Genomic DNA, 19,492 nt, shown 5'->3' on the forward strand with positions numbered 1-19,492 from the left:
CATTCTATTTCTTATATTTTTTGCATAAAAATCCTTTGTCTTGGGAATTTTTGACAAATATTTTTCTACTCTATATATTATCACTTCATCTATTGAATGTATATCCTTTGTTATGCAAAAGCTTTTAAATATGATAATCCTACGTTGAGATAGCAGGACAATGTAAATCAAAGCTACAATGATATAATTCAAATTCTTAGTTAGAATTCGTATTGTCTTTTGATAAATGTCAAAAGTAAAGAGTCACAGAAATATATAAATCAATAAATTCTCAGATACTATCAGTAGGAGAGTATAGACTAATTTAAATTACACATGCACAAACACACACACACACACACACACACACACAAATAAATCAGTATAACACAGAGATATTTTACATGCCAATATTTACTATAGCTCTACTCAGAGTCGCCAAGACTAGGTGTTCATCAACAGATGAATGATTAAGGAAAAATGTGCTACATAGTATTATTTCAGGATAAGGAAAAATAAAAATATGCCGTCCATATAGTGAATAGAATCAGAGTACTTTCACGAAGTGAAAAAGCTACAAAGACAAATAGTATAGGTTTCTCTTGATTTGTGGTAACTAAAAATTTGATCTGGATGGAGATTTACTAAGTTTCCAAAGAGTGTATTTGAGATGAAGGAATAAAATGGAAGTTGGGTTTCATGAGTGCCTGCTCTATGATGCATAGAATATCCAAGGAACTCAATTAATATGTACTATCCATACATTTTAAAGAAAAGTAAAAATAAGTTTCATTTTTAAGCACCGATCTCATGAGGTTTCTTGAGTATGAATTTGATAATGGTAGTGAATAATTCAAAACCAATATACATTTAAGAATGAAAACTCTTTTCAATATATACACAAAAATAACTCCTAGCTCATGGTAGTAATTTAATAGAAGAATAAAGATAAATAAAAATGCACACAAGCACAATCCTTCCCTAAACTATTCAATGATGTTGAAGTGAAGATTTTCTTAATTTGTCACTAAAAGGCAAAATTTTTATAAAATATGCATATGGATTGTTTTATTATTATCTCATCAGTTTTTTTTTATACAGAGAACCATTCATAGTCATACTGCTATAGAACTATTTTTTTCTCAACTTAATAGTTTTTCCTAGATGTTTATAGGTGTGTCCGAAAAAATTTGAGGCTTGTATTATCTGAAGGTTTGATTGAGCTGAGCATTCAATGTGGCAGGAAGTACACACTAAAAGTCATGGGTTACTGAGCTAAGCCAGAAGACCAGAGCCCCCACAGGGGACATTTTGTAGAACTCAGATTCCTCAACATATTCTTACTTTCAGAAAGTATATTATACCCACAAATCCAGAAGGAAGTTGCAAAGGTCAAAATGACCTGATCATATATATCCCAGGAAATCATATAGCTACAGGAAAAGCAAGGTGGAACATTCCAGTATGATTCAAGAGGAGAGAAATTGATATATATATATATCCATATATATATGAATTATTCACTACCATTATCAAATTGGATATATATCCTGCATATATATATATATGCAGGGCAAAAAGGAAATGGTGGTGGAATGGTTATTTTTCACTATTGCAGCTTTGTAGTGGTTTTTCCCCTTTACACACACACACACACACACACACACAAAATGGTGTCTCAGAATTAAGATTTTTTTAATTATTATTTTATTATTTAACAAAATAATTGATAGTACAAAATATTTTAAGTTGCTGTAAAAATGGCAAGTACTTGGTAAACTACGAAGCAAAATGGAAATATAATTGCCTTACTATATCTACAGTAACCCAACTGTTACAGCAAGTGAAGGTTCATGGTCCTGGTTACATATCGATTTGAATGTAATAAATACTCCCAGGTCTATTTTGCAGCTAAGGCTCAAGTTAAAATGGTAGGTGGTGTCTTTCACTTTTATGAGGGATGGAGAACTTAACTTCTGCCTGAAGATACAAATTAAATAGATACTAAACTGGGATTATCACCCTGGGTCTTTGCCATATTGAACATGCTATTCAGTGAACAATGCATTCTAAAAACCTATGGAGAAATTACTGATACAAACAGGGGTGTAGGAAAGGAGAAGAAACAAGAGATTGGGACAGTCTAGTGAGGGGTCTTCACTGTAAGTTACTCCAACAAAGATGTTTGGTCAACCTAAGTTGCCAGAGTTACTGTGTCTTACAGTATCCACACTATGTTATACACACACACACACACACACACACACACACACACACACACACACACACGAAAAAACAGAACCTATGGAGAGTGGAGAGAGAACAATGGTGTGAGGGCATGGAGCAGGCTGCCAGTGGGGCTCAGAATGGCAAGTGCTGGTGTATGGGAAACAGTGACAAGTGATGACAATGGTATACAGGGTAGACAGGAGGGGTGAAATTGTCCCTCCCTCAGAGCTCACACCCCTGCTGCTGAGGAGACTTTGGGGTATGTATAGAGCTGGTGGGAGTCTGGGAAAGGGAACAGCCAAGTGCAGCAGACATGGCATAGTCTGAGTTTAAACAGAAAGCATGCCCGTAGCAAAATGAGTTAATTAAAACTTTCAGTAAGGTAACAATTGAAACCCATTCTGCACAAATATATTTCTCTTTTTGCCATGGTTATAGTTCGTCTTTTAATGTGGGAAAGATATTAGGAGCAACCACAACTTCATTTCATTCATTTCTCTAAGCAGTGTTGAATAGTTTTAGGATGGACATCATTTTTCTAAGAAAACACTTTGAAAAAATTATAAGTAAAGGTATATAACCGTGTTAAACACCACCTATTATACTGGAATTCTTCTTTACAACTGACTTAAATATGTTACCAGTTAGAAAACCAATCTAGCTAAAGTTGTTTATTAGACTTGAAAACCTCATCATCAAAGTCTTCTCTAAAATGCTTGAAAAAGTGAGCAACTTTTTTAATGTATGTTTTCAGTCAGTTGGCTAATATATTAAGTGATCTCAAATTGTTCTTGACAACTCTAGTATACCTTGTAGTTCAGGGGAACAAACTTGTTTTATTAAAAAGAAACCAAATTGTAAATTTGCCTGTGTCTCTTATCTATGCATTCATTTAAAATCCACCCCACCCATCCTATTATGAATAATACTTTCTAGCTATTTTATGATCCATGTTTTTGCTGCAAAATGCACAAAAGCAAATAGGCCAATGTGAAAGAGTTATAGAAATACACTACTCAGTAACTCAGTTTCCAAAAAAAGTTTTTCTCTACCCTAAGGAGTCAAAACCAAAAATGCCCATGCAGCAGAAATATCATTCCGCATGTTACATTTAGCCGTGCAAGCCAACCAAGCTCAAATTAATTGTACTGACTAAACTTTCCTTCTCAGAGAAAATTAAAGATATGCTGTTGTCAACACTTGAGCACAACCTCATGACACTTAAATGCAGAGAAGGGTGTGACATCCTGCCCCGGCTGCCTCGCGCTAATTAATCACTCTGGTATTTAGGACCATTCAAGCAGACAAATTAATGGGGAATAATTAGTGTATCTTTGTTCCAGCTCAGCTTTGCACACCAGACACTCTTGGGGAGAGGGAAGCTTGTGGAGTACAGCCATTAGCATGCACATAGTTTCACTTCTGTTCTGCAAGTTCTTCTGAGATTAAGAGAAAGGCCAAATTAGCAGACGTGTGAGTGGGGTTAGGACACCCTTCTGGAAAGAAAGCTCTCTGGGCATCAGCCTTCAAATGCACATTGATCATCCAGACATTGAATTTCATGAAACCCAATTAAGCTTTAGGGAAAATACAATTTAAAAAAATAAGAACTATGGGTGGGAAATCATTTTTATTTACACTACTTCTATTATATTTATTTCTATAATATAGAACTGAATGCTAGCGAATATATTTATCTTATTTATGCTAGCAAATTTATTTATTTATTTATCTTATTTATTATATTGTTGATTTTTTGAGTTTTATTGAAAATGAATTTGATCAACAAACAGTACTTACACATTTTGTAATTAAATAGTGTAATCCATTTAACCTCTCGACATTTCCTAAGAACTCTCTGTAGATAATCCCTACAGCCATAATACTTAATTTTTTTCTTTTTCTTTTGATAGGAATCATAGACTATAATATTCAGACAGTCTCCATCCATAGCCAGTGTGACAATACTGATTATATTCTGCTCCACTTTTTAGCAGTGTCCTATATACACTGCTGACTGGTTTTGGTCATGTAGAGTAAAGGACTACATATACATCCTTGTTTTAAACACCAAAACTTAAATATTGGTGTCAAATATCAATTGGTCTCACTACTGAAAAAAAATGACAAAAACAAAATCGAGTGAGTAACAAGTGTTCAAATTTTCCTGAATTAAACATAGCACTTCTATTGGCTATATCAATTTCACTCCTCACCAGACAAAAGGTTCCAGATTTTTCTACAAATAAAACTTCAAACTACAGATTTCTTACTGATGACAAATTTTCTGAAGTATTGTTAACAGTGTGCTATATACACAACTTATCTAAGCATACTACATATGAGCGATGTGAATATATGCATGTTCCTTCATATAATCACACAGATTTTGGTGGTACATGTGTACAAGATTTTCAAATATATCTTTTTCTTTTCTAATGCAATCTACAAAAGGGAGAATCGATGTTTGCCTCCCTAAAGTTGCTATGGGTTTTACTTTCTATGTTTTACTATGTAACTGCCCAGATAAGAATGATTGCACTCACCATATAGACAGCATTCCTGAAAAAAAATCTCATACCCATTACACAGTCTCACACCCTGAAATCTTTACCTTGAAGGGTAAGTGTGATGCATGGAAGGCCATCCCTACAGGCTCAGAGGCTGATGAAATTAAGATCATAGAAGTCAGAAAGCATTATGCTCAAAGTAGGAGCTCAAAACTTTTAGAAAGATTTTTCACCACCTAAAATAAAAAGGTAAATTTAATGTTTAGCACTATGAATGGATTCACTCCTGTTAATAGCACATAACTAAAATGATATAAAAGAGTAATTTTCCCGCCTGCCACAATTTAGGATGCTTTTTAACCACACTCAAGTTCTACATTTAATAAAAATGTACTTGTAAGCATATTGCTCTTGAATTTGTTCTGGTGAGGGAAGTGGGAGACGATAAATCACAAAACCACACATTCTCACAATTTCTTAGAGGCAAGGAATGAATCTCTCTCCAGTCTCCTATGAGACACTAAATTACTGCCTACCCTCAGCACAGATGCCATTAGAAAGGCCTCCATCCTGGGAGTGGGTCCTCCTAGATCTTTGAAGGCGCCTAATCCTCATTAAAGGCAAACCCTGGGCTTAGGAGGGGCTGTGCTGGCATCAAGGCACCTGGCAATGACTAAAAGCGCTGTCCCCATGTGCGGCTGCTGCTGAGCAGCAGAATGTAATTTAGTCGCACCAGCAGGAGCAGGGGTCAATGATTTTATATTAATGGGGATCACGACAGTTCTAAGCTGTGGCGTGCTTTGAAATAAGTGTTTTACACCACGGCAGCAAAGAGAGCCGAGCTGGGGAAATGAGCTGTGTCACCGTCTCCTCATGCCTTGCAGCAAACAGTGCAATGTTTTTAGTTGTTACAGACTGTGCCATCATAATATTTTATAAACAACAATTACCTTTTTCATTTCAAAAAACCCAAACTCCTGAAGTAATTCTGCTAAGGAAGATATTGATGATGAACTAGTTCCTTTCTAATAAAGCTACATCCCAAGCATGCAGCTCAAACAATGGATGAACTACACATGGGATGTTCAGACTCGTATGAGTCTTCTGTAATTGTCAAAGATGTGTCCTTACCCACTTTTGACAGGCTATCCAAAGTGTCCACACCTAAAACAAAAAAGACGAAAGTGGAGTTTTGGGTAATGATGTAAATTTTAGTCAGGTTTTGACCTTTTACTGTGATAGAAAGTACCATTATCTCATTCTATTGAAATATAACTAAAACAATATTAATTTTCATGAATACATTTTTCACCACATATATATATATATGTATATGTATGTATGTGTGTGTGTGTATATATATATATATATATATATATATATATATATATATATATAGCCAAGGGTGTTTCATCAAAGTAGTAATTAGGAATGAAGTGCAAAAATGCTATTTCTATGAGTAGCTGTGAACAATCACATTTTGAAGAATCGGGGATTTCAGGTTTCTTGAAATGGTCATATGAAAAGGTATGTTGTATGTAGGGGAATTTAGATTTATTGCAAGGAAGAAGTCTTCTTCAGTTTGCAAACTTTCTTTGAATTGACTAGGTCAAACATATCAGAAACAACAGTGATAAACAGGCACTTGTTCCAAATATGACTGATTAGTAGACACATCTTCATTAAATGATTAATGGCTATCCAAGAGTTAATTAAAAAATAACTACTGGAAAATGTGTGTTTGTTGACCAGAAAAATAAAATCTATTCTTATACATTAGATCTTGAAAAAAACAATTGATTAATTTTCAATATTTCTCTCATGCACAAGAATAGTCTTAGCTGGGCTTTGGGGTTATTGAGCAATTACTGAAGAGCAAGGTAGTATAATTAAAGACTGAATTACATGCCACCTCAAAAACACTTCAATAAAGCAAAACCCAAGCTTCACTAGTCTGTTAGAGATGCACATTCCAAAGATTATCTTTGAAACAATTAAGCTGTGACAGTTAGTCTATGCAAAAGCCCAATGCCCACCCTCCCTCCCACACACACACAAGTTAGGGAAGAGAGTGTTAGGTAATCAGGGTATGTTAAGAGGTACAACGTATCAGTTCTCTTAGAGTGTCTGGATACAACATATTAAAGAGTCTGAGAAGTGTCAGTGCTCTTCAAATCTTCATTCAACACATTTCACATTTTATAATTACTTTTTCCCTAAACCCACAGTCACTACTTCCCCTTTAAAAACACACTGTGGCATCAAGTTCTGCCAGAGATACACAAATTTGTTAATATGCATTTTCATTAAGTGACCCCAGTAGATCTAATCTGTATCCCAAGTTCATTCCTCTGTTTGTAGAAAACTGGCTGAAGATTTGGTATTATTGAAATGTTGCGTTTTTAGATTGCATGAAGACAACATTATATTAAAAATTACTATCTACCCAAATTGGAGAAACATTCCATTATTCCAATAACAAAAATACAAAGACTGGTTGTCCCATTTTTGTGTCCAAATATGAAGATATGAATCAGCACAGGTAGTGTTTTGATGTGGCGACTTGACTAACTCATCACACTGTTATGATTTGGAATGTGAAATGTTTCAGATATTCTTAGACTAGAGTTGCACAGAGACTGATGTGGGCAATCAGAGCCAAGATGGGAGCAAGATGATTGAGGTCCTTTCATGATCACAAGATATGAGAAGGAACAAAAATCCAGTAATCAGGATCCATAACAGTTTAATCAGATTTTTATATTAAAATTTATGCAAATAAACCCATGGTGAGCAAAATATCAAAATTTTAAATAAGGACAGGATTAGTGTTGCTCATGTATCATTTTGCTTCGGGCTCCAATGTGGCTAAGCAGAGGACTGGGAATAAGAAATCACCAGGAGAAAAGCTGTGAAAGTGAGAGAAGCGCTGGCTTGAAAGCCGAAATTAGTTCTGATTCATTAACAGCTAAACAACTTTCACAAGCCCACAGCATAACTCTGTTCATTTACTGATGGAGACAAGAGGACTTCTCAAATTGTTGTGGAAAACGTCGATTCAATGAGGTCATAGATGTTCAAAGGGAGCATAGAACTAATTACAATTTCATTTTTCAATCAGTTTGTTTCCTGTGCATCACATGTGTGTGCCTGGTACCCACAGGGGTCAGGAGAGGGACTTGGATACCTTGCAATGGGAGTGAAACATGGCTGTGATGTGCCATATAGGTCCTGGGAGCCAAACCTGGGTCCTCTTTAAGGACAAGTACTCTCAAGCACTAAGCCATTTCTACAGAACCAGTAATAATTTTTATATTAAATCAATGTAAGAAAACGAAACTGGATTTAGTAAATTATTTAGGAGGTTTCACATGTCACTTTAAATAATCTTTAATTACTATAGAAAATATCATTGAATCTTCAAACGTGGCTTATTTTTGTTGATCTTTCTACTTATTCTCCTACTTATTCATTCCTGCCTTAATATGCTCTCCACCCCACCAAACTCTTTTCTGTTTTCTAGTCACACAAGTGCTTTTACCCTACCTGCTTTCTTAACTCTTTTTTCCATTTTTGGGTTTCATTGTCCAGTTTCATGATCCATCCCAAACTCATGTACATGCATACATACATGCATACATACATACATACATATACACATATACATACATATGTGTATATACAAACATACATGACTTAGTTTGGGGTTTCATTGCTGAGAAGAGACACCACGACCAAGACAACTCTTCTGAAAGACAACATTAAATCAGGGCTGGCTTATATGTTCTAAGATTTAGTCCACTGTTAACATAGCAGGAAGCATGGCACCATTCAAGCAGGCATGGCACTTGAGAAGCTGAGAGTACCTCATCTTGTCCTGAAGACAAAGATAAAGACACTAACATCCTCAGGCAGCTAGGAAGAAGCCATCTCAAAGCCTAATACCACAGTGTCACAGTTTCTCCAAGGCCACAGCTGCTCCATACCTTCTAATACTCCTAATAGTGCCAATCCCTGGGCATAATAGAATATATATATATATATATATATACATATATATATATTGTGTGTGGTATATATATTGTATATATGTATATTTATTTTATATATATTATATATACATATACACATAATTTATATATATATACATATATATATATATACACACACATATATATATATATGTATAATTAAAGCCTAAGATCAATATATTAGGACATGAATATGGTATTATTCTAAGTTACCTTATATAGTATAATGATGTTCAGATCCATCTTTTTTTCTTAAATTTCACTTACAGTTTTAGGGATGAAAAATAAATTCTATTGAGTATATGTACCACATTCTATTATCTATTCATTTGTTTCTAGAGATCCACTCTGATTCTATTCCCTTCTGTTGTTAATAGGACCCCCTGATGGACAGGTCTTCTTTGAAATGTTTGTTAAGGATTATATACCCATAAGAATATGAGTTTATTTCTGTGTTTCAATCCTGTTCTATCAGTCTAAATATATGCCTTTGTATCTATACCATGCTGTCTTTGTCACTATGGATATGCCCTGTAATTTGAAGTGAATTATTTTTATAACTTCAATGGTGTTCCTTCTGCTTAGGATTGTCTTGAGTATTTGTGGTGTTTTGCATTTCCATACGAAATTTTTTGGATTGATTCTTATAGTTCTTTGAAGCATCTCATTAAGTTTTTAATTGAGTTTTTATTGAGTCCATGAATTATTTTGTTAATAAAGCCTATCTCACAATAGTAACCATGCAAATCCTTGAGTATCAAAGATATTTCTGATTCTAGTTACTTTGATTTATTTTGTTAGTTCTTGGAATTTTCACTATAAATATCTTAGTCTCCTTGGTTAGGTTATTTTTAGGTACTTTTATGAGTTATTGTGAATAAGGTTATTTTTCTATCGCTTATGTCATGAATTTTCAATTTGTATAATAGTAAGCTAGTAATTTTTAAATAGTCTATGTCTTAAAAATTGCTAAACTTTTTCTTTTTCTTTTGTTTTTAAGTATCTATATGTCTGCACCTTATTTTGTTTTTTTATTAGATATTTTCTTTATTTACATTTCAAATGCTATCCTGAAAGTTCCTTATACCCCCTCCCCCGCTCCCCTACCCACCTACTCCCACTTCTTGGCTGTGACATTCCCCTGTACTGGGGCATATAAAATTTGCAAGACCAAGGTGCCTCTCTTCCCAATGATGGCCGACTAGTATCAAAGATATTTCTGTCTTCTAGTTACTTTGATTTATTTTGTTAGTTCTTGGAATTTTCACTATAAATATCTTAGTCTCCTTGGTTAGGTTATTTTTAGGTACTTTTCTGAGTACATCTTCTGCTACATATGCAGCTAGAGACACAAGCTCTAGGGGTACTGGTTAGTTCATATTGTTGTTCCACCTATAGGGTTGAAAATCAAGAAGAAGGAAGACTAAAGTGTGGATACTTCATTCCTCCTTACAATAGGGAACAAAACACCTATGGAAGGAGTTACAGAGGCAAAGTTTGGAGCTAAGACAAAAGGATGGACCATCCAGAGACTATCCCACTCGGGAATCCATACCATAATCAGCCACCAAACCCAGACACTATTGCACAAGCCAGCAAGATTTTGCTGAAAGAACACTAATACCGCTGTCTGGTGTGAGGTTATGCCAGTGCCTGGCAAATACAGAAGTGGATGCTCACAGTCATCTATAGGATGGAATACAGGGTCCCCAATGGAGGAGCTAGAGAAAGTACCCAAGGAGCAAAACTCTTTTTCAAATTGGATGCTTTTCTGGTGGAATTCCTAGGATCTTTTATATAGAATTTTTCCTTCTGAGAATAGAGGTCATTTAATCCTATTTTTTTTATTTTTATCAGTTTTATATCTTGAGAGTTGGTTGACCTCATTGAATAAAAATGAACAGAGTGCACATACTTGTTAATTACAGTTTTAGAACAAATATTCTCTAATAATTAAAGGTTGGGTATGAATTTATCACATAAAATTTTATTATTTTAGTGAATCTTGCATTTATTTACAAATCTCTTCAGAATTTTTATCATAAAGGCATGATAAACATCGTCAAATATCTTGCTACATCTATCAAGAGGATTATGTGATTTATATCTTTAATTTTATTTATATAGTGTGTAACATTTAATTATTTGCATATGTCAAATCAGCCTTGAATCTCTGAGATGAAAACAACTCAGTTACAATTCACCGTATTCTTGATGTACTTTTTTTTTTTTTTTTTTCGAGACAGGGTTTCTCTGTGTAGCCCTGGCTGTCCTGGAACTCACTCTGTTATCCAGTCTGGCCTTGAATTCAGAAACTCACCTGTCTCTGCCTCCCAAGTGCTGGGATTAAAGGCCTGAGCAACCACACCCAGCACTTTTTTTTTATTAGATATTTTCTTTATTTACATTTCTAATGCTATTACCCTTTCCTAGTTTCCCCTTGAAAATCCCCTATCCTCTCCTCCCTCCCTCTTCTCCCCAACCCATCCACTTCTGCTTCACTGTGTCCTTGATGTACTTTTTAAAAAATAAGCAAACAAAAATATTTTGAGAGACTAATAGCTCCCTTAGACAAAGAGAAATGTCAAAAATGATTTGGCCTAAGTATTCTTGATTTTGTTTTTTGTTTGTTTGTTTGCTTGGTTGGTTTGTTTAAATGGTTTCTGTGTTCACTGGGGAAATTTTTCTTATGGGAAGAGTTATGTCTTCACCTTTTTGTTTGTTTGTTTGTTTTTTGTTTTTTAAGCAGTCTGATACTTGTTTCGCAAATGGCTCTCTGATTCTTTGTCCCTGTTTCTTTTCTGAAATAGTTTTAGGAGCATTGTTAGATGTTCCTTAAAGGCTTGGAACAATTCAGCAATGAATATGTCTGGTTTTGAGCTTTTCTATATATGATGCTTCAATAAAACTTTCTCTCATTATCTTCTAACCACCTTGGGTCATAATCTACTTATTATACATATAACTTTCTATACCTTGTTTAGGTCTTTGGCTTCTTTAGGTTTTAACATTTTTATTCGTTAGATAAAACATAGTCTTGCATTTTCATAGTGCTAACCAACAACATGAAGCTGGCTTTTGTTTAGTTGATTGGATTATAGATATTTATAGTCCTGTCCTCCTCTTAGGATGAGGAGTTTCCTGCTTTGCTACATTGGACCTGTTTGGTTTCTTCTCAGATTGTCTGTTTATTAGTTGCTTTTATGCAAAATGTTCTTTCCCATAGGCTAAGGGATTAAACTGTCTTTATTCTTCCATGTATAATATTCCTTAAATTTTTTTCATTGCTGCTATAAATTGCCTTAATAATTAGTGTTTGTTTAAATGTCCTTATTTATTGATTAATGTTGAGAAATAATGTTGCTAAGAATGGTGATTATACCTGGAAATTATTCTATCAGTGTTTGAAATATATCCTTCAATGTTTTTATGCCGTTTAGGGTCCTTGTAAACTATCTGGTGTTATTCTGCTGCTCGCTTTTGAATGTGGGTTGGTATTTTTCCCTTAGAAATTTTTCTATTTACATTGAAGAAGTAATATCTTGACGGCATTTCATGGCGAAGCTGTTCTTTGTAGTGCATATTTGTGCTCTCAATGCTTGTAATTAGATGTTATTTCTAATAGCCTTTCTCTAGGCTTGTAAAATTATCTGCTATGATCTCAGTCAATGAGCTGGTCATGAAATTGAGAAAGAACATGGAAGGGACTGACAGGAAACAGGTGGGAGGGAAGAAAGGGAAAAGGAAAAATATCATTACTTTTCAATTAAAAAATAAAAAAGCAAATAAATAAATAAAATAAAATAAATATAAATATATTTTTACTCCAAGTCTCTGCCTTTTACTACTGAGACACTTGTTCATTTGCTGAAAGGACCCTGATATAGCTGTCTCTTGTGAGACTATGCCGGGGCCTAGCAAACACAGAAGTGGATGCTCACAGTCAGCTAGTGGATGGATCACAGGGCTCCCAATGGAGGAGCTGGAGAAAGTACCCAAGGAGCTAAAGGTACCTGCAACCCTATAGGTGGTACAACATTATGAACTAACCAGTACCCCGGAGCTCTTGACTCTAGCTGCATATGTATCAAAAGATGGCCTAGTCGGCCATCACTGGAAAGAGAGGCCCATTGGACACACAAACTTTATATGCCCCAGTACAGGGGAACGCCAGGGCAAAAAAAAAAAAAAAAAATGGGAATGGGTGGGTAGGGAAATGTGGGAGAGGGGGGAGGGTATGGGGGACTTTTGGGATAGCATTGGAAATGTAATTGAGGAAAATACGTAATAAAATATATTAAAAAAAATAGACATCACTTCCTAGAAGACACAATGTCACAGTTCCTCTGCCTCTTCCAATCTTTCTGCCCCTACTTTAGCAATGTTTTCTGAATCTTAGGATCAGAAGTTGTGTTCTAGATGTATCCAGTAGGTCTCTGAATTGTATACAATTGTAGTTGTGTATAGCTGTCTTTACTGTAAAAAGAATAATTTTTGATGAAGGATGAGAATTATACTTCTCTGAGTATAACAGGATAATTTTATAATATACTTATGCTGATCTATCAAAGTGGTAGGTTCTCTTCTAAGATTAATGACATTAAAATTTGGGGATTTGGTTTTTTTTCTAGTACTAAGCAAGGTGCCACTGTTGTTGAGTGGACTTGAACTTAATGAGGCAGCTGTTACTTACTATGTGAGCGTCACTATTACACCTTGAGAAATGCCTTCATGTTGGTTATCACTGTGATTTTATTATAGTCATTATGACTCACACAACTGAGTAGGGATAGCAGTTACTTCTCTCACTCGGTAGTATGGAACTATGAAATCTAGAGCACAGGAAGGAGGCATGCAGGTTAGGTCTACGTAAAATCAACTGAGTCCTTGGTCCTCATTTTTGGTGTCTTCTGCAATAGCAATTCTAACAAAAATAACAGAAAGCAAGAATCATTTTTCCTTAATCTCTCTTAACATCAGTGAACTCAGTTCCCCAATAATAAAACATAAACTAAGAGTCTGGATAAGTAAACAGGACCCAGCATTTTACGTCATGCAAGACATGCACCTCAGTGACAAAGGCAGACACCACCACAGAGTAAAAGGCTAGAAAACAATTTTCTAGCAAATGGTCTCAAGAAACAAGCTGGAGTAGCCATTCTAATATCTAATGAAATCAATATTCAACCCAAAGTTATCAAAAAGGATAAGGAAGGACACTTCATACTCATCAAAGGAAAAATCTACCAAGAAGAACTCTCAATTCTGAACATCTATGTTCCAAATGCAAGAATACCCACATTCATAAAAGAAACTTTACTAAAGCTCAAAGCAGACAATGCATTTAACACAATAATATTGGGAGACTTCAATACTCCACTCTCATCAATGGACAGATCATGGAAACTCAAACTAAACAGAGACAGTGAAACTAACAGAAGTTATGAACCAAATGGATTTAACAGATATCTATAGAATACTTCATCCTAAAACAAAAGAATATACCTTCTTCTCATCATCTCATGGTACTCCAAAACTGACTATGTAATTGGTCACAAAACAGGCCTCAACCAAAGCAAGAAGATTGAAATAATCCCATGCATCCCAGGGACTAAGGCTTGTCTTCCATAGCAACAAAAACAACAGAAAGTCCACATAAGCATGGAAGCTGAATAACGCCCTACGCAATGATAACTTGGTCAAGGAAGAAAGAATGAAAGAAATTTAAAAGACTTTTTAGAATTTAATGAAAATGAAGGCACAACAAACCCAAACTTTGGAACACAATAAAAGCAGTGCTAAGAGGAAAGCTCATAGCTCTGAGTGCCTCCAAAATGAAACTGGAGAGAGCATACACTAGCAGCTTAACAGCACAGCTGTAAGCTCTAGAACAATAAGAAGCAAATACACCCAAGCAGAGGAGACAGCAGGAAATAATCAAACTTAGGGCTGAAATCAACCAAACAGAAACAAACAAACTATTCAAAGAATCAATAAAACCAGGAGCAGAAGCTGGTTCTTTGAGAGAATCAAGAAAATAGATAAACTAACTACAGTGCACAGAGACAGTATCCAAATTAACAAAATCAGAAATAAGTGGATATTAGCCCAAAACTTTGGAATACCCAAGATTCAATTCACAGACCATATGAAGTCCAAGAAGAAGGACAACAAAAATGTGGAAGCTTCAGCGCTTCTTAGAAGGGGGAATAAAATAGTCATAGGAGGAAATATGGAGACAAATTGTGGAGCAGAGACTGAAGGGAAGGCCATCCAGAGACTGCCCCACCTGGGGATCCATCCTATATACAGTCACCAAACCCACATGCTATTGTGGATGCTGGGAAGTGCTTGCTGATGGAGCCTGATATGGCTGTCTCTTGAGAGGCTCTTCCAGAGCCTGACAAATACAGAGGCAGATGCTCACAGCCAACAATTGGACTGAGCACGGGGTCCTCAATGGAGGATTTGGAGAAGGGACTGAAGGAACTGAGGGGGTTTACAGCATTATGGAGGGACCTGGAGCTCCTGGGACTGGACCACCAACAAAGAGTACACATGGAGGGACCCGTGACTCTGGCCTCATATGTGGAAGATGGTCTTTTTGGACATCAGTGGGAGGAAAGGCCCTTGGGTCTGAGGGTGTTCAAAGCCCCAGTGTAGGTGAATACCAGGAGTGAAGAAGGTAGTGGGTGGGTGGGAAGGAACACCCTCATAAGGGAGGTGAGGAGGAGATGAGATAGAGGGTTTATGAAGGGGAGATTTGGAAAGGGCAAAACGTTTGAAATGTAAATAAAGAAGATAGTCAACAAAGAAATGCTTGGCTAGCAAGCACAGAGCCCTGTTTAAATATATATATATATATTTGAAATTATATATTAGAAATGTATATGAGTATACAATATATTTGAGATGTTATATATTATTAATATATCAACATATATTGATATACAATATTATATTTTTCCCAATATTTTCTTGATGAATTGTTCCCTTGATTAGAATGAAGTACTCTTTTCTGTATCCTCAAATTAGTGTTTGAAGTCTGGTTTTTCAGTTACTAGGATGACTGCCTGCTTGCCTCCTGATCTGATTTGTTTAGAATGCTTTATACCAACGTTTCACTAGTGGTGATAGCTATCTTTAAAACTAAGATGAGTTTATTGTACACAACAGATAGGTGGATATTATATCTTAATTCATTAGCCAACCAATGTCATTGGATTGACCAGTTGAGGTCATTAATATTCACAATTATTAAAATGTATATGTTGTACTCAGTAATTTTGTTCTATTTTTGCTATTTCATGCTCCGAGTAGCAGTTTGTGTTTTGTTGGTTATGAATTTGCTTGTTTGTTTGTTTGTTTATTTATTTTTTCTCTAGAGTCATTTGGCTGTTTTTATGTTCTTTTCAGTTCAAAATGTTGCTTCTAGTATTCTCTTTGGGGTTGTTTTTGTACTCTATTTTTTGTACTTACTTTTTTGGGGGGGAGGGATGGTCAAGACAGTGTTTCTCTGTGTAGCCCTGGCTGTCCTGGAACTCACTTTGTAGACCAGGCTGGCCTTGAACTCAGAAATTCGCCTGCCTCTGCCTCCCAAGTGCTGGGATTAAATGCATGCACCACCACTCCAGGCTGTACTAACATTTTTTAAAAAGACTGTTAGTATTAATAAAAAGTTATATTTTGCTTCCTCCTCTGGCAAATAGTTTTGGCAGGTAGAGTAGTTTATGTTTCAGTTGTCATTTAAAATTTATTTGCACTGCTACAGGCTCTTTCTGGGTTTCAGTCTCCATTGAGAAACCAGCTGTTTTTCTCACAAGCGTTGCTTATATACAGCTTCCTTTCCCCTGGTGCTTTTAATAACTTTTACGTGTTCTATATACTTGCTCTTTTCTTGTCATGTCTGTTTGGTGTTCTGTGTTTCTTCCATCTGTTTGCACATGTTTTTTATGAGTTTTATGAACTTCTATGATGTTGTTGAATTGTCTTGTCTATACCATTGATCACTGGGATTCTCCTCCCACACATCCATTCCCATCTTTGGAAAGGTTTTGCCTATTTGTGGTGTCCCAGATTTCCTGGCTTCTCCTTGTGGAGAGCCGTGAGCAATCGCCATTACAAGATGGCACCGGCTTCCCTGTGCCTAACTGGTAAACAAGCAATGTGCGCAGGTGCAAGAGTGAATTCGTACCAAGTCACTGCCCTTCCCGGGGCATAGCAATGAGGTGATGGGCAAGCAACAAATCAGATGCTGACATGCCACTCCAAGGTGTATATAAGCAGCACCATTTTCCAGGGTTCGGGGTCTTCCTCCTAATGAAGCAATAAAGCTTTGCTGCAGAAGAATCCGGTTGTCCAAGTGTGTTCTTGCTGGCGAGAAATTAACTCGGGACAATTGGCGCCAAGAACTCGGGGAAGCCATATCATTGCCAGGCACCTAGGGGACCCTCCATTCACAGGGTGGATTCAGAACTGCAGGATGAGATAAGCTCTATAAGGTATGTTCGGTCTTGAACTCTCTCCAGCATTAGAGGCTTTTTTGTTTGTTTTCACGGGGCTCGTTCTTTTTCTTTTGGTTGCATTCTGCTTTCACCGGGGGAACTGCTGACTGATTCTCAGTTGAGATCAGTCACAGTTAGATAAAAGAGCAGTATGGGAACCTCCCACTCCGTGGTGACCGTCTTACGGTCGGTCTTGAGGCAGGGTGGCCTAAAAATCGTCACTAAGACTATAGAGGGCTTTGTTAAAGAGATAGATTGCATAGCGCATGGTATTATTAGCTATCGCTTCCTGGGAGAAACTGAAAGGAGATCTAGTTAGGGAACAACAGAAAGGTAAACTTAAAGCAGGGACCATACCGTTGTGGAAGCTGGTAAGATCGTGCTTAAAAGATGAGGATTGTCAGCAAATGGTTGAGGCAGGGCAGAGGGTCCTGGAGGAGGTCCAAGACAGTCTATCAGAGACAGAGTGGGGAGAGAGATTAGGAGTTCAGAGGAAACAAGGTGCACCTAAGAAAAAAAGCCTTTCCATGGAAAGCCCGAGGAAAAGAGAAACAAGGGAAAGTATGCCCTGGGAGAGTTTAGAAAAAGGGATGGGAAGGAAGAGATAAAGAGAGATGGAGCTGGGGAGGCCCCTAGGGGAGGGAGCCTCTATCCTCCGTTAGATGAGTTTAAGGCTCTAGGTTTTGATTGCTCAGAATCAGATGAGGAGCTTGGCCCCTCTGAGAAAATAGACTTAGAGGAAGAGGCAGCTCGATATGAGGAAGAAAGATACCATCCAGATGAAAGATGAGCTAATCAGTCACAGAATAAGACAAAAGCAGCTAGAGACAAAAATCAGCTTGCTGCTTGGTCTCTGGGCCCTCGACCTCTGGGTTCTAGTGCACCTCCGCCCTATGTGGTGAGGTTCCATTCAGACTCATTCATTTCAAAAGAACAGAGGAAAGTGCAGCAAGCGTTTCTGGTCTTTGAAGGCACAGATGGCAGACGCATTCACGCTCCGGTGGAGTATATACAGATTGAAGAGCTTGCTGAGTCAGTCCGTAACTATGGAGTCGACGCCAATTTTACTATAGCGCAAGTTGAAAGGCTTGCTATTCTGGCTATGACTCCTGGGGATTGGATGACTGTTGTGAAAGCTGCAGCCCCTAATGTGGGAATGTATCTAGAATGGAAAGCTTTGTGGCAAGATTCCTGCCAAGCACAGGCAATGGCCAATGCCGCCGTTGAAGGGGACCAACGAACATGGACTTTTGAGTTGCTTACAGGTCAGGGACAACATGCTCCTAACCAGACAAATTATCATTGGGGAGCGTACGCCCAGATCTCAGCTGCTGCCCATTAAGGCATGGAAGGCACTCTCTAGGAAGGGAGAGGCAAGTGAACATTTGACAAAGATTACTTAGGGCGCCCAGGAGTCGTTCTCAGACGTTGTGGCTAGAATGACAGAAGCAGCAGGAAGAATCTTTGGAGACCCAGAGGCAGCTATGCCTTTAATTGAACAGTTGGTCTATGAACAGGCTACGCAGGAATGCAGGGCAGCTATTACACCCAGAAAGAGCAAGGGATTGCAGGACTGGCTAAAGGTTTTCCGTGAGCTTGGAGGGACACTCACTGATGCCGGTTTGGCAGCTGCCATTCTACAAGGGCAGAAGCCCCCTGACACAGCTGAGCTCAAACTCTGCTATAATTGTGGCAAACCAGGACACTTAAAAAAGGACTGTAGATCCCTTGTCAAAAGGAGAGCGCCAGGACTGTGTACTAAGTGTGGGAAAGGATAGCATTGGGCCAGAGATTGTAGCTCAGTCAATGACATTCGAAGAGAATGAAGGCATTCCAAAAAACGGGTATCAGGGCCCCAGGTTTCAGGGCCCCAAAACATATGGGACCACGGCAGGCAACAGGTGGACCCCACAGTCTGCAGAGCAACAGAAGGCTCAGCTGGATTGGACCTCCGTGCCACCACCCGATTCATGCTGATGCCCCAAATGGGGGTGCAGCCCATTCCTACTGACTACAAAGGGCCTCTGCCATCCGGAAGTGTCAGCCTACTACTGGGCCGGGCTTCCCTTGCCTTACAAGGCCTTATTGTTCACCCTGGAGTCATAAATCAAGATTATGAAGGGGAACTTCAAGTTCTCTGTTCCTGTCCTCAGGGTGTCTTTTCTATTTCACAAGGGGATAGAATAGCTCAGTTAATAATTTTGCCAAGCCTACATGGCTGTTTCCCTCCTCTGGTGTC

Source organism: Mus caroli, chromosome 4, assembly GCF_900094665.2.
Source record: "Mus caroli chromosome 4, CAROLI_EIJ_v1.1, whole genome shotgun sequence".
Taxonomy (NCBI): Eukaryota; Metazoa; Chordata; class Mammalia; order Rodentia; family Muridae; genus Mus; species Mus caroli.